Source organism: Anguilla rostrata, chromosome 7 (assembly GCF_018555375.3).
Source record: "Anguilla rostrata isolate EN2019 chromosome 7, ASM1855537v3, whole genome shotgun sequence".
NCBI lineage: Eukaryota > Metazoa > Chordata > Actinopteri > Anguilliformes > Anguillidae > Anguilla > Anguilla rostrata.
Window position 1 is genome coordinate 54,919,855 of NC_057939.1, and position 11,815 is coordinate 54,931,669.

At 42.7% G+C, this 11,815-nt stretch overlaps 1 non-coding gene across 1 annotated transcript; it reads right to left on the reverse strand.

The window, feature by feature from the left end:
• Window positions 1-6,138: 6,138 nt before the first annotated feature.
• Window positions 6,139-6,231, reverse strand: trnar-ucu (transfer RNA arginine (anticodon UCU)). The gene is made up of 2 exons: window positions 6,195-6,231; window positions 6,139-6,174 (listed from the first exon to the last, which is right to left on the reverse strand). It is a non-coding gene; the product is annotated as a tRNA-Arg (tRNA).
• Between the last annotated feature and the right edge of the window lie 5,584 nt (window positions 6,232-11,815).

Below are 11,815 nucleotides of genomic sequence, written 5' to 3' on the forward strand. Positions count from 1 at the left end.
GATAATACATGATTAATATTATGATTAATAGATTTCTTTGTTCTCTTTTTTGACATGTTGGGAGTGAGTTGCATATATGCTGGATACTTGTTTTGGTTTGAAAAGCTATTTTCCAGCTCAAGGGGACTGAGTCATGAGAAGCAGGCTATAGAATGCGAACGCTCGTCTTTAAACAAACATTTCAGTTTGGTTTAACATTTTGTTTGCTGGCTGTTAGTCACAGGAGTGACCTTTGTATCGACTTTGTTAGTGGTCGGGGATGAAAAATGCAACCAAAACTGTGACTAAGCAGGACTGAGACTATGGAATATCTCTTTCAAGAGTAAAGCCATTACCTTCATATTAGTCATAGTCCCAGGCTATGTTTTTTTGGATGATGGTCAACTGAATTTAAACGGCATCTTGTTCTGTGATGTCCAAAACATTGTGTTTCATTTTGCACTACCTGCTTATTAAATATCAGTGTTTAAGTATAATAATCAGATTGTAATCTCGCTGAAATGCCTCTTGGGTAAAGACAGTAGTGCTGCCAATGTCTCATGAGTATTCAAGGCTAAAGTTTTAATTGAGAGGGCACCCCCACAGCCCCCACCCCCCGTCCACCCAGCGGTGTTCTAATGGGGTGAGAAACAATTACAGGCACTAAATAATACTGCTTTGATTTAATGTGCAAAGCACTGCTTGAAATACCCACATTTGACACTTTGGTGTCCACCATTTTATTTCAGTGGATGCCGCAGCATTATATATTATTATTATTATTATTATTATTATTATTATTATTATTATTAATAAATGACTTAATGTATAGCTGCCTATTTGCACCTTATATGGTGATGAACAGTTACTTCTAATTTCAAACAATGGAAGTCAGTGATAAATTTCACGCTAGTAATTTACAGCTAGTGTTTGACACTAGATAAGACTGCAATTTCTGTGCGCCGTCCTTAAATTTGTGTTTGCCAAATTGTGAAGTACACGGGCCTTGCCACCTGAACATTTTCCAGCTGCAAATGATAAATTTGTCAGTATGATTTATCGTACCGTATTTGATGCTCTGACTGAATGGAAAATAATTTAAGGAAAACCTAAAACCGCAACACTTACTGGAGCTATTTAGGGCAGATTGACAGGTCTTTGATTTTGAGAGAATGAACTCTTGATTTAAAACTTATGAAGTGATGAGACTGCAAGACAGACATCAAGGAGATTTTGCTTAATTATTTTCACTAAAGCATGGTCTTAGCAACAAAGCTTTTACAGACTTTAAACTGTTATTAATTCCTGATTCATAATCCTTCCAGCATAGCAATAAACAATATTTATTACATGTTATGTAAGTGTCTCAAACTTCTCTAAAGAGAAGTCTTCAATTCACTGCAAATGCGGTCCCAATTATCCCCAGTAAACATGGTAGCCATTCTATAATGTCAAGTAATATTTTGCTCTATTCTATAGCTAACAGAGATTAATTTTATGTGCCTCCATTGCTTGTTGTGAAATGATAAACTATGCAAAAATATGTACAAGTACGTCAACTGTATTTGTAAATATATGAAACTCCAACTCCTGACATTTTGAATGTGCCACGTGGACTGATTCTGAATGTTGATTCCAGGCCCTCGCTGTCATACAAACAGCAGGAACTGTAATGGGTTGAGAAGGCAGGTATTACTACAGTCCAGCATGGTGCCTGTCCACGACTCTTTAAAGATATGCAATATTTATAGAAATTAGCATAACTTCATTGGCCAACCAAAAAAATGCACGATTAGTGTGTTAGTGGATCTTCAATGACTTTGCAAGACAAGTTGTTAAAACAGTACAACAGCAAAAAGACTATTTAGATAGTCTTTTTTTATTATTTATATGATCTCAACAGAAGAAAGCACAACTACAATCTCAAGAGGAATTCCCTTTTTGTTGGTACAATTCAAAGTTTGTCATTTCCATGAAGTTAAAATTATGGAATTGTCTATATCCTTTGAAAGGGCTGGGGAAGGCAGAACATCTTCTTGTGAATCTGACATCTCTCTGTTGCACCGAGAAAAGCAACCGGAAAGATCAGAGAAATCTCAGAGTTGGAAATCTCGCTGTGTGTGTGTGTGTGAAGTTAAAACATCACTCCCCAAAAATAAAAATAAAAAAGTGAATTAAAAAGAAGAAAATTCTGTTTAGTTTTGGAGAAACGTCGACCCGGAGAGCTGTGTGTTGGGTTCAAGAGCACAGCAAGATCCCCGCTTTAATGCTGCAGTAAAGTATCTCTCCTCCATTTGATTTAATATAAAAGTGCGAGACGAGGAGAACGGAGAAGTAGCACTGAGGTACTGCACTGTGCCCCACTAGGTTTTTTGTCAGTATCCTAATGAGCTCCAGAGGGAGAGAGAGCTGTCAATCACGCACCACTTTCTTCATGCCAGCGTTCTCATCTCGCTCTACATCGCACGACCACGGGGCATAAAATAATTAGGAGGCACCAAGTTTTTTTTTTTTTTTTGCTTGGTTTCAAATGAAACACGAGCGAGCACATTGGTTCATTTGCATAAGAAAGGCGGGGGGGGGGGGGGGGGGGGGAGTGGCTTTCCTCCATTCAGGGTGGAACATTTCGCCATTAAGTGAACATCGGGTGAATCAAAAACCTGTGGTTATGGCATTCGTTTTGTTTTGTTTCGTTTTTTATTCCGGGGCACAAGGTATTTGCTGTGCGCTCCATAATAAACTGCTCGCCTTCAGAAGTGTGAGGTATAGAAATGGTTGTGTGTGCCATTCAGTGCGGTGTGTTCTCTGTACCGGCGGCAGCCTACGAGCGAGCTCTCATTCAGAGAACAGAGAGGCGATGGCGTCAGATCTATTGTTGGCAGGAAATTCAGCATGAGCCGGGTTCAATGCAGAGTGGATTAAAGGGGAGAATAATGCAAAAATATTTGGTGTGAAATATTTATAAGCCGTCTACCATAAGGAATGGGTTATTATATGGAGGGCAGAAATAAATGAATTTTTTTCCCTCCCTCGTGCAGTTTTATTGATGCTTTGCTCAACAAAAAGAGAAAGAAACCAAAAAAAGCAACAAAGCGTAGATTGGATTTACGTCATCTGCATTTGAATGGGGCTGTGTGCGTAGAGCTGTACCCCTGAATGGGGCTGTGCGCGTAGAGCTGTACCCCTGAAAGGTTCGGACACGCGGTGGCGAGGGGCCAGTCTCCATGTGGAAATATTTGGCTGATCTTAGAGACTTGTTTCCGATACCACGGTACCTTTTCTGTTCCGCACTACCGAGCGAGAGCACCTGTCGGTAGGATCAGGGTCATGTGAGATGTCCACTACAGCTTCTTGGCTCATAATCATCACACCGCAGCGAACCCGAGGGCCCGGTCGACGGTGCCTTACTAATCCAACCGCAACCCTGTTTCCTTTTGTGCCGTGGCACAGATTCCTTGCTGATGTTCTCTAATAATGGACAGAGATAATTAGATTAAGGCATTTAGCAGATGCTCTTATCAATACAAACTTATAGAACTTTTCACACAGCATTTGCATTGCAGCCATACAGCCATACAGCTGGATATACACTGAAGCAAGTACCTTGCCTTAAACCTTGCTTTTCCTGACAGATGTGGTGCACCTAAAATCTGAAGAGAAAATCCCCCATTGAAAGGAGGTTACCTCTCCACAATTCCATCTTGATTGGACCACATATACCACTACATTTAAAGTCTTGAGATAAGTTGCAGCTCCCAATTTTACATCTTTTACACAGTAATTGTGCTTGCAAGCAAAAAAACTGACATGTCATTAAACTATTTGAAGACTACAGATTTATGCTTAAGAGATTAAAATAATATTAAAAATCAAAATAATAATCTGAACACATTTTATACAGGTCCCGTCCATAACAATGATGATCATGAGGAGGAGGATGATGATTGATGCTGAACTGACGAAGAGCTCATTTGCATTTAGAGCTCTTGCATTAACTCCTGATTTAGCCTCTGCTGTTTACCATTGCAGATTATGCCATGTTGGAGACAAAAACAGCATTAGCCAATGGCAGGAGCTGTGAATGAGTTAAAAGAGAATCTGAGAGATGATTCCATTTGTGGTCTGCTAAAAGCCTCTTTTGCTTCATCAAAGGCACGCGTTAAAAGCCGCGATAATTAGAACAGAACACAGGAGCGCAGGTCGTACCTTATGTGCGTGTGTGTGTTTATCGGTGAGCGTGAGTGTGTGCGTGTTTTTTTCTATTTGCGCGCGACTGTAAATAAATGTGTGTGTGTGTGTGTGAGAGAGAGAGAGAGAGAGGGAACAAGAGTGTAATAGCTTGCAGTGAAAATGCAGAGTCTAGACTTCTGCCAGATTGTTTGTTTATTGCCATCCTGTTTTGGGGCTCAGATGTCTTCAGGTTAATTAGCCTTCAATGGCAGACGTAGCCGCTCGTACACACAATGGAAGGGAACACCAGATTCAGAAGTGAGGCAGTTTAAATTGTGTTGTGAGCATCCCCGTCCACTACTGTGGCTGAACAGCTGAGAGGACACGTCCCAGATCCAGCTCAGCACTCTCAAAGCCCTGGTCCGAGATCAAACCCAGCTTGTTTACGAAAGGTGAAGAACAAGTCAAGTGCAGGCTATCGCAGCCTTCCATTAAATGTTTATAGTCCTACATAGTTGTACATTTTCTCTTTCCCCCCCCAAAGGAATCAGAAGGGTATCACACGTGGCATCAGGCTGGCCATTACCGTGGTAACCGCCCCCCCCCCCCCCACCCCACCCCTGGAGACCAGACAGAATGTGCCCCCCCTTTGAGCTCCTGTCGTTGCTGTCACTGCCCACAGTTCTTGCGCGCGGCCTTTGATGGCTGGAAATTAGCTAACAAGTTAAGGGGGCCGGGGGGCAGGCAGATCCGCGTGCAGCGGTGATTTAAAGAGCTTCGCTCCCCATTACTGGGCCCCGTCTCCCTCTCAAAACACGCCTCTCACCTTCTGCCAAAAACACAAATGCGGCTACTCGTGAATTTGTGAGAAAATTACCGTTAAATGATTGCGAGAAAGCCAGTCATTGTTGTCATGAAGAAATTTCAGAGGATGGCATTCAGGTTTCATTTTCACATGTCTATCAAATTAAGGTTACTCTTAAAATGAGAGCCTGTTACATTCATGGGTTTGGCTGTCTGAAATGCAACGAATTACTATTAAATTAAATGAAAACAAAAACCAATCACTGTACAATATTTTGACAAAATACACAAACACACTGCAAATAACAGATTTTTCTCTTATTAACTGCAATGCTCATATCTCAGGATAAAGTTAATCTTTAAAGTTAAGGGAACTTTCATTGATTTAATTTTGTAGGTCCTCTCTTCACAAATAAAAAAGGAATGTCACATAAATTATATGTGATTTGCTGTGGCAAATCTTTCACTTCTGACAGAGAACAGAAGCTTGCGGACGAGCGGGCTTCCCTGGGCAGCGGCCAGGTACAGCATGGGAGGGGCAGGAACCTGGGCTGTTTACCTGAGCAGGGGTGGTCCTGTCAGGGGAGCCCGAATCCTCGCCCGCCCCCTCGCCGTCCCTGAGGGGAGATGCAGGTAAACTGATCAGAGACGGAGCGATGCTTGCCCCTAATCTCGCATCTCTGCTGGATCCACAACAGACAAAAGGCAGGCTTTTCGGCATGTGCTGGCTGGCCGCAGACTCATCTAGGAGAAGGGTTTAATGCTTATTGAACTTTGGGGAAGGGGGGGGGGGGGGCAGGGGGGACAGCGATATTTGGGTGGCGCTGATCTTTGATGCTGGCTGCTGTCGGGGAAACCCCCTCTTAGTTTCACACACAGCTGCGGGAACACGCTGGAGAGGGAAGGGCTTTGATAAAGCCAACAGGCGTGAAGCAAACAACAGCGTAGATATGGTATTGTTTAAAAACTTTTCCTTCCTATATGGAATAACACTATAAAAGTATGTTATCTTATATGTTTATTTACAGAGGAGATAGTTAAAGAGGAAGTACTTCTCAGAACACTAGAGAATTATTTCCCATCTTTGTTTTTTTTTTTTTTTACTTTCTAATGAGGAAGAAGGCAGTCCTTCAATTCTGAGGACCTTTGACTGGTGAAGTTTTGACACAGTGTCAGAAAATGTCACGACTCTGGTGGGACTCGAACCCACAACCTTTGAATGACTTCAACGTGTCACTGTCTAGAAGTCCAATGCGCTATCCGTTGTGCCACAGAGCCAGACGAGAAGCCTGCTGACCCGTAGGATGTTGCAGAGCCGTCTACATCAGTGCCAATACCCCTTTCTGCTGGCTCAAAGATTTCTTTGATGAATATGCAATAAACTATTGTAAAAGATCAAGAGCATCCAAGTGCATTATATTTAATGCACCTGCCATTTACGTTTGAAGCGAACAGATCTTTTCTTATTCAATACATGAACGGCTGGTTGTACCTTGGCTGAGGCTAATTGCTGAGCCAGTCAGAAAGTGTGTGTGTGGGGGGGGGGTAAATATGGTGTGTTTCCATATAGAGCAAACATAATTACAGAAGAGTTACCAAAGGTAATTATGGCGTTCAATCTTGAACAAAGTAAGCATCTGAAAAATAATGAATCTATACATTTGGAGGGTTTCTGTGCATGCATTCGAAGGGAAACACAAACAGACGGCCAAGCTTGCGTCACGGTTAAACATACCCGGAGTATTCCATTATATTTTCCCTGCTATTGCAATTACATCTGTCGTCTGTGGAGAGGGAACTAATGCTATGCAGGTGTGTGCTTTCTTTAATTTTATGTACCACTTCGCACACTGGGACAACCTTAAGACCCCCTCTCTGTGGTATATCTGAGCCACAAAATTCAGAATTCTTGTTACAAGTATGCTATTTTAATTAATGAGATATTGTTTATTTAACCTCTGTAGCGTTCTTACTTCAGTTCAGTCTTTCACTCCTATGTCTTACATCCAACTCTAAACCAAAACTAAGAGCAGTTCAGGCTACTTAGAAATACTTGCCTTGCTGAGAACCATTACATTACATTACATTACAGGCATTTAGCAGACGCTCTTATCCAGCATGACGTACAACAAGAACCACTGCTGGTGAATAAAATTAATGGCTGTAAAATGGTGCATACATTATAAGAATTTAAAAGTTTTATCAAAACATGAATATACTGAGTTCAGCTATAGGCTCAGATTTGCTCATACAAGACTGCTTTTCACAACCCTTGGGGATATTTTGGTGATCGCACGCAAGATATCAGAACACAGTTTTTAATGATGAACGAAAATGAGCGCCACAATCTTTTTAAAAGTCAACTGAAAAAGTTTATTCCCTCATTATAATACACAGATTGTTGCAATGAGGGTGGGGAATTTTATTGCGAATGGTAATGATGTGCAAAGATGTCTTCTTGAGTCATTTTCTCCCTGCCAGATCTATATGGCCTCTGAGTGGTTGATTCTAATTGGGAGGATAAAAGCCACAGAAAAATAATGAGATAGATGACTAATTCATGGCAGAAATTATGTGATACCAAAAATGATTAGCCTTTTCCGGCAAAATATGTGAATACTGATATGAAATTAGCTGGAAAATGTGCATCAAATAGTATATATAGCGTTTCAAAAATCTTTATGTGTGATGACTGTATCTCTTAGTCCAGTCGTGCCATTGCTGTTAAATGAAATATCAGGTGTGGGAAGCAATTTTCTGATGTTAAACTTGTTTTTACGCTTTCATAAATGTAACATTCTCTGGCTCCAGAGTCAGGCTGCTCCCAGATATTATATTTTTTCTATTGTTAGAGAGCTGAAAAATCTGCAGGAAAAAGGCTTTGTAGAATTTCCTTCCAAAAGAACAGCACATTGTGTAACACATACAACACACCGTGAGAGTGTCCAGCAGGGGTCATTTGTGTGCCTTTCTTCTCAAAAAGTTTTTTTTTTTTTTTTAATGATTTGCACACTTAAAACTATGCTATAGCTTTATCTCCACTGTTCTTAACAGCTCGATTTAATAACAGTATTGGGTGTGGAATTGCATTTTAATTTCAGTTAACTTTTGTAAATGTCTGCTCCATTTACTTGCTGCAAAATTATTTTTTAAAATGCTCCTTTGAAACATTCAAAACCATATTCTTCTTCCATTTCTGGTGATTTTTTAAGAATAAGCAACTTCACGGGAGTGCAACATTAAGACGAGAGTTGCTGCTTTTTTTTAAAAACCGCGTCACATGACCTTCAGTAAGAAACTATGCCGGACCTGGAGGCCTTTCGTCCAAGGCACAGACTGGCTTTCTGTTTCCATGACAACACTTTTATCTTTTTTTACCATCTCTTCCTACGCTGCGCATCAATTAGGTGTGTTACCGTTTCTTTAGAAGCACCGTGGCGACCGCCCCGTCTCCGCCCCCCCACTTCCGGAAAACTAAACACAAAACACTGACATTGTGCACATGTAAGCCCATAATCTCTTCAATTTCAGCTCCTCGATTCACCAATGGTGTCGTGCACGGGACGTCTGTCCCTCATTTCAATATGAAATATTTAAGCGGGTCTGTAAGCGTGTTTTCGTTCTTGGCGTTTCTCACTGTATTGTGAGTTCATAAGAACCATCATTAATTTACAACAGAATCATTAATAACATCATGAAACATGAATCTACTTTGGTACAAATAACTGCTCTTCAGTGCAACAAATCGTATGTTAATAGTGTTAATTATATCTTTTTACAGACGCAAGATGCTGTTTATTTAATATAGATTCAATTTAGATTTTCCAAAAATGTAATATATATGTTATATTAGACCATATGTTACAGTATAACTTTCAGTTAGTTATTCACAACAAATATATTTGGCCAAAGTGAATGGTACTGAAATGCTCTGATAGTATTTTTCATGTTATTTCTTTGCTCAGATAACTGTGCATTACCATTTCAGCTCAATGTTTTCAAGATTCTGAAATGCTACTGAGCTCAGTTTTCTCTCTACATCTCACATTTTTAAAAAACATCTCACTACTAAGAACTGTTTGTCTTGCACTGAAGCATCTGAAGAAGATGACATCAGTGTGTTCCACTGTTTTTTTTTTTGGGGGGGGGGTCTCCTTTTGAAGTTTCAGTCTCCTTGAGGAAAAAAAGAATAAAAATGTATGAAGAGGTCCGGTTCTTTTTTTTTTTTTGCGGCAGCAGTTCTGGGAGAGAGAGGAATGTTCCCTTTGAAGGACAGGAACAATCGGGGGATGTTGCCGAATATCAGGGGAAAAACAGAGAGCTTTGCTCGACCTCTGAAGTTCAGCTCTCACAGAAAACCACAAAGAAAAGTTTGAGATCTTCCCAAAGAAGATGGGTGACAGAAGATCAAACTAAACCCAAAAGTGTTTTCAGGACTTAAAACTTAAAACAGAGGGGATGCTGCTGGTTTGCAGTCCACTGTACATACAGCCATGACCAGCCAAATATGAATTGTTCTCGTTCCCAGTTTGAGGGTGACATGAATGCCATTCCAGGAGCTAAGCAGGCCTGTGCTTGGTTAGTGTTTGGACAGAGACCAGTAGGGGGCAGTCTTCACTCTGGGCCCAGTATGAAAGTGAATTACCCAGTGCAGTAATAAAGCTACCTCATGCTAGTTTACAGAACCTGGTCAGACGCCATAGTGATCAAACAGCACAATTAATCTCTCAGGCCATTAAAAGACACGTACCTAACAGGTGGTCTTTCTATTGGCTCAGACTCTTACACTAAGCTTTCCCTCTTGCACCCCTAGAGGCAGAACGTTGTTACTGCGGGTGCTGTTCAGCCACTTCGTCTTTGAGAGTCACTTAAGAGCAAGAACTGCCACCACCACCCCGGCTTCCGGATACAAACAAACCCCGCGATCACCAGACCAAAGCCTGAATGCCCGCAGACGCAGCCGCAGACGCAGACGCACGCCGCATTCCCAGGCCCCTCGATTAACCGCCTTCTCTCAGGCTCCAGTTTGTTCACAACACTTCGCTGTTTGTTCCCCTGCTCCTCCAATTTGCATAAAAAAATAAGTACAATCTACAAGCAGCCCGAGGTTTTACAATCAAACACAGAACGCAAGTTAACAATGAGTAAAATAATAGAGAAATCAAAGGTAAAACACAGAGCCCGATCAAAATAACTCTTTTACATATCCAAATGAACTCATTATCTTCAAAGAAACTGATTTTAAACTGAATTTAATTAAAAGAAACGCAGTGCTAGGGTGGAGATGAACCTCCTCTTCCACAGTATTAGCACAGTGCTAAATCATTACTCGGAGAAGAACTGTAATGAGCTGTAATGCATGTCTCATTTTTACCATTTTTTTCCCCCCGTAAGTCCCTACGCCTGCAAAATGCTGCGCTGTAATGCCGACTTAACAACAAATTCTCATTTGAAAGGAAGCACTTCACCACACATCCACTGCAGTTAGCTGCAGTAACAACACCTGTGCAGGTGTTTTTGTCAGCATTATTAGTGGTAGTAGTAGTATTGTGGTGTTCAGTACCACTGTCTAAAAACACTGTAAAAATGGATCACGTACAGAAACGCTAGGTGGAGTCTCGCGCGACGCGTACGCTACGGCCTGGGGGGGGGGGGGGAGTTTTTTAAGTGCGCACGTCACTTCCTCGCGGCGGTCCAGGGAATTCTGCAGGTGTGGAGGAGCCGCAGGAGGGCTGGCAGGGAATGCTGGGAGCTGCCAGACGCGCACACGGGTCCCCCACTGCGGGGATCAGTACCAGCACCCCCCCCCACCCCCCCCAGGGGCACGTCGGATGTCAGGGAGATTAATTGCAGGCCACGACATAACAGACACCCCACCCCCCCCCCCCCTCCACACGCCCCCACCCCGGCTCATCCATCAGCGTCCCGGATCAAGATAAACATCAAAACCCGTGAGGTAGCAGGGCTTCGTCTCCAGGTAGCTGGGGCCTGGCTGCCAGCCCACTGTCTGAGCCTTTCATGTGGGCCCGAAAATTATTACCCCTTTGTGAGACTAAGAGTGGGGGCGTGTGTGTGCGCAGTGTGCAGGTGTGTGTGTGCAGTGTGTGAGTGTGGGTGTGTGTGTGTGTGTTTGTGAGACCGGGTGTGTATGTGCAGGTGTGTGTGTGTGTACAGTGTGTGTGAGTGTGGGTGTGTGAGACTGGGTGTGTGTGTGTGTGTGTGTGTGTGTGTGTGTGGCTGTGTGAGACTGGGTGTATATGTGCAGGTGTGTGTGTGCAGTGTGTGAGTGTGGGTGTGTGAGACTGGGTGTGTATGGGCAGGTGTGTGTGTGTGTGTGTGTGGCTGTGTGAGACTGGGTGTATATGTGCAGGTGTGTGTGCGCAGTGTGCAGGTGTGTGTGTGCAGTGGGGTGAGTGTGGTGGTGTGTTGTTGGTTTGTGAGACAACGGGTGTATGTGCAGTGGTGTGTGTGTGTACAGTGTGTGTGAGTGTGGGTGTGTGAGACTGGGTGTGTGTGTGTGTGTGTGTGGCTGTGTGAGACTGGGTGTATATGTGCAGGTGTGTGTGTGTGTGTGTGACACATTCAGAGGCAGCTTCCGTATCACTGTGCTGGCACCAGACCAGCCACCTGCCAGCTGAAGGCCTGAACCCCCCCCACCCCCCACCAGATCCCCTGCTCTGTGGCGCGCTGTAGGCATTGCGCTTTCACGTTGTTTGTTGAGTTTGGAGATGAAAATATACAAAAGACAAAACAGTTAATTTATAGACATAACAAAAACCCTGGTTCTGCCATTCTGCCAAAGAGTAATACATACATATCACAAAGTGTACTCATGCACAGGTCACTGGATGCCATTTTATGT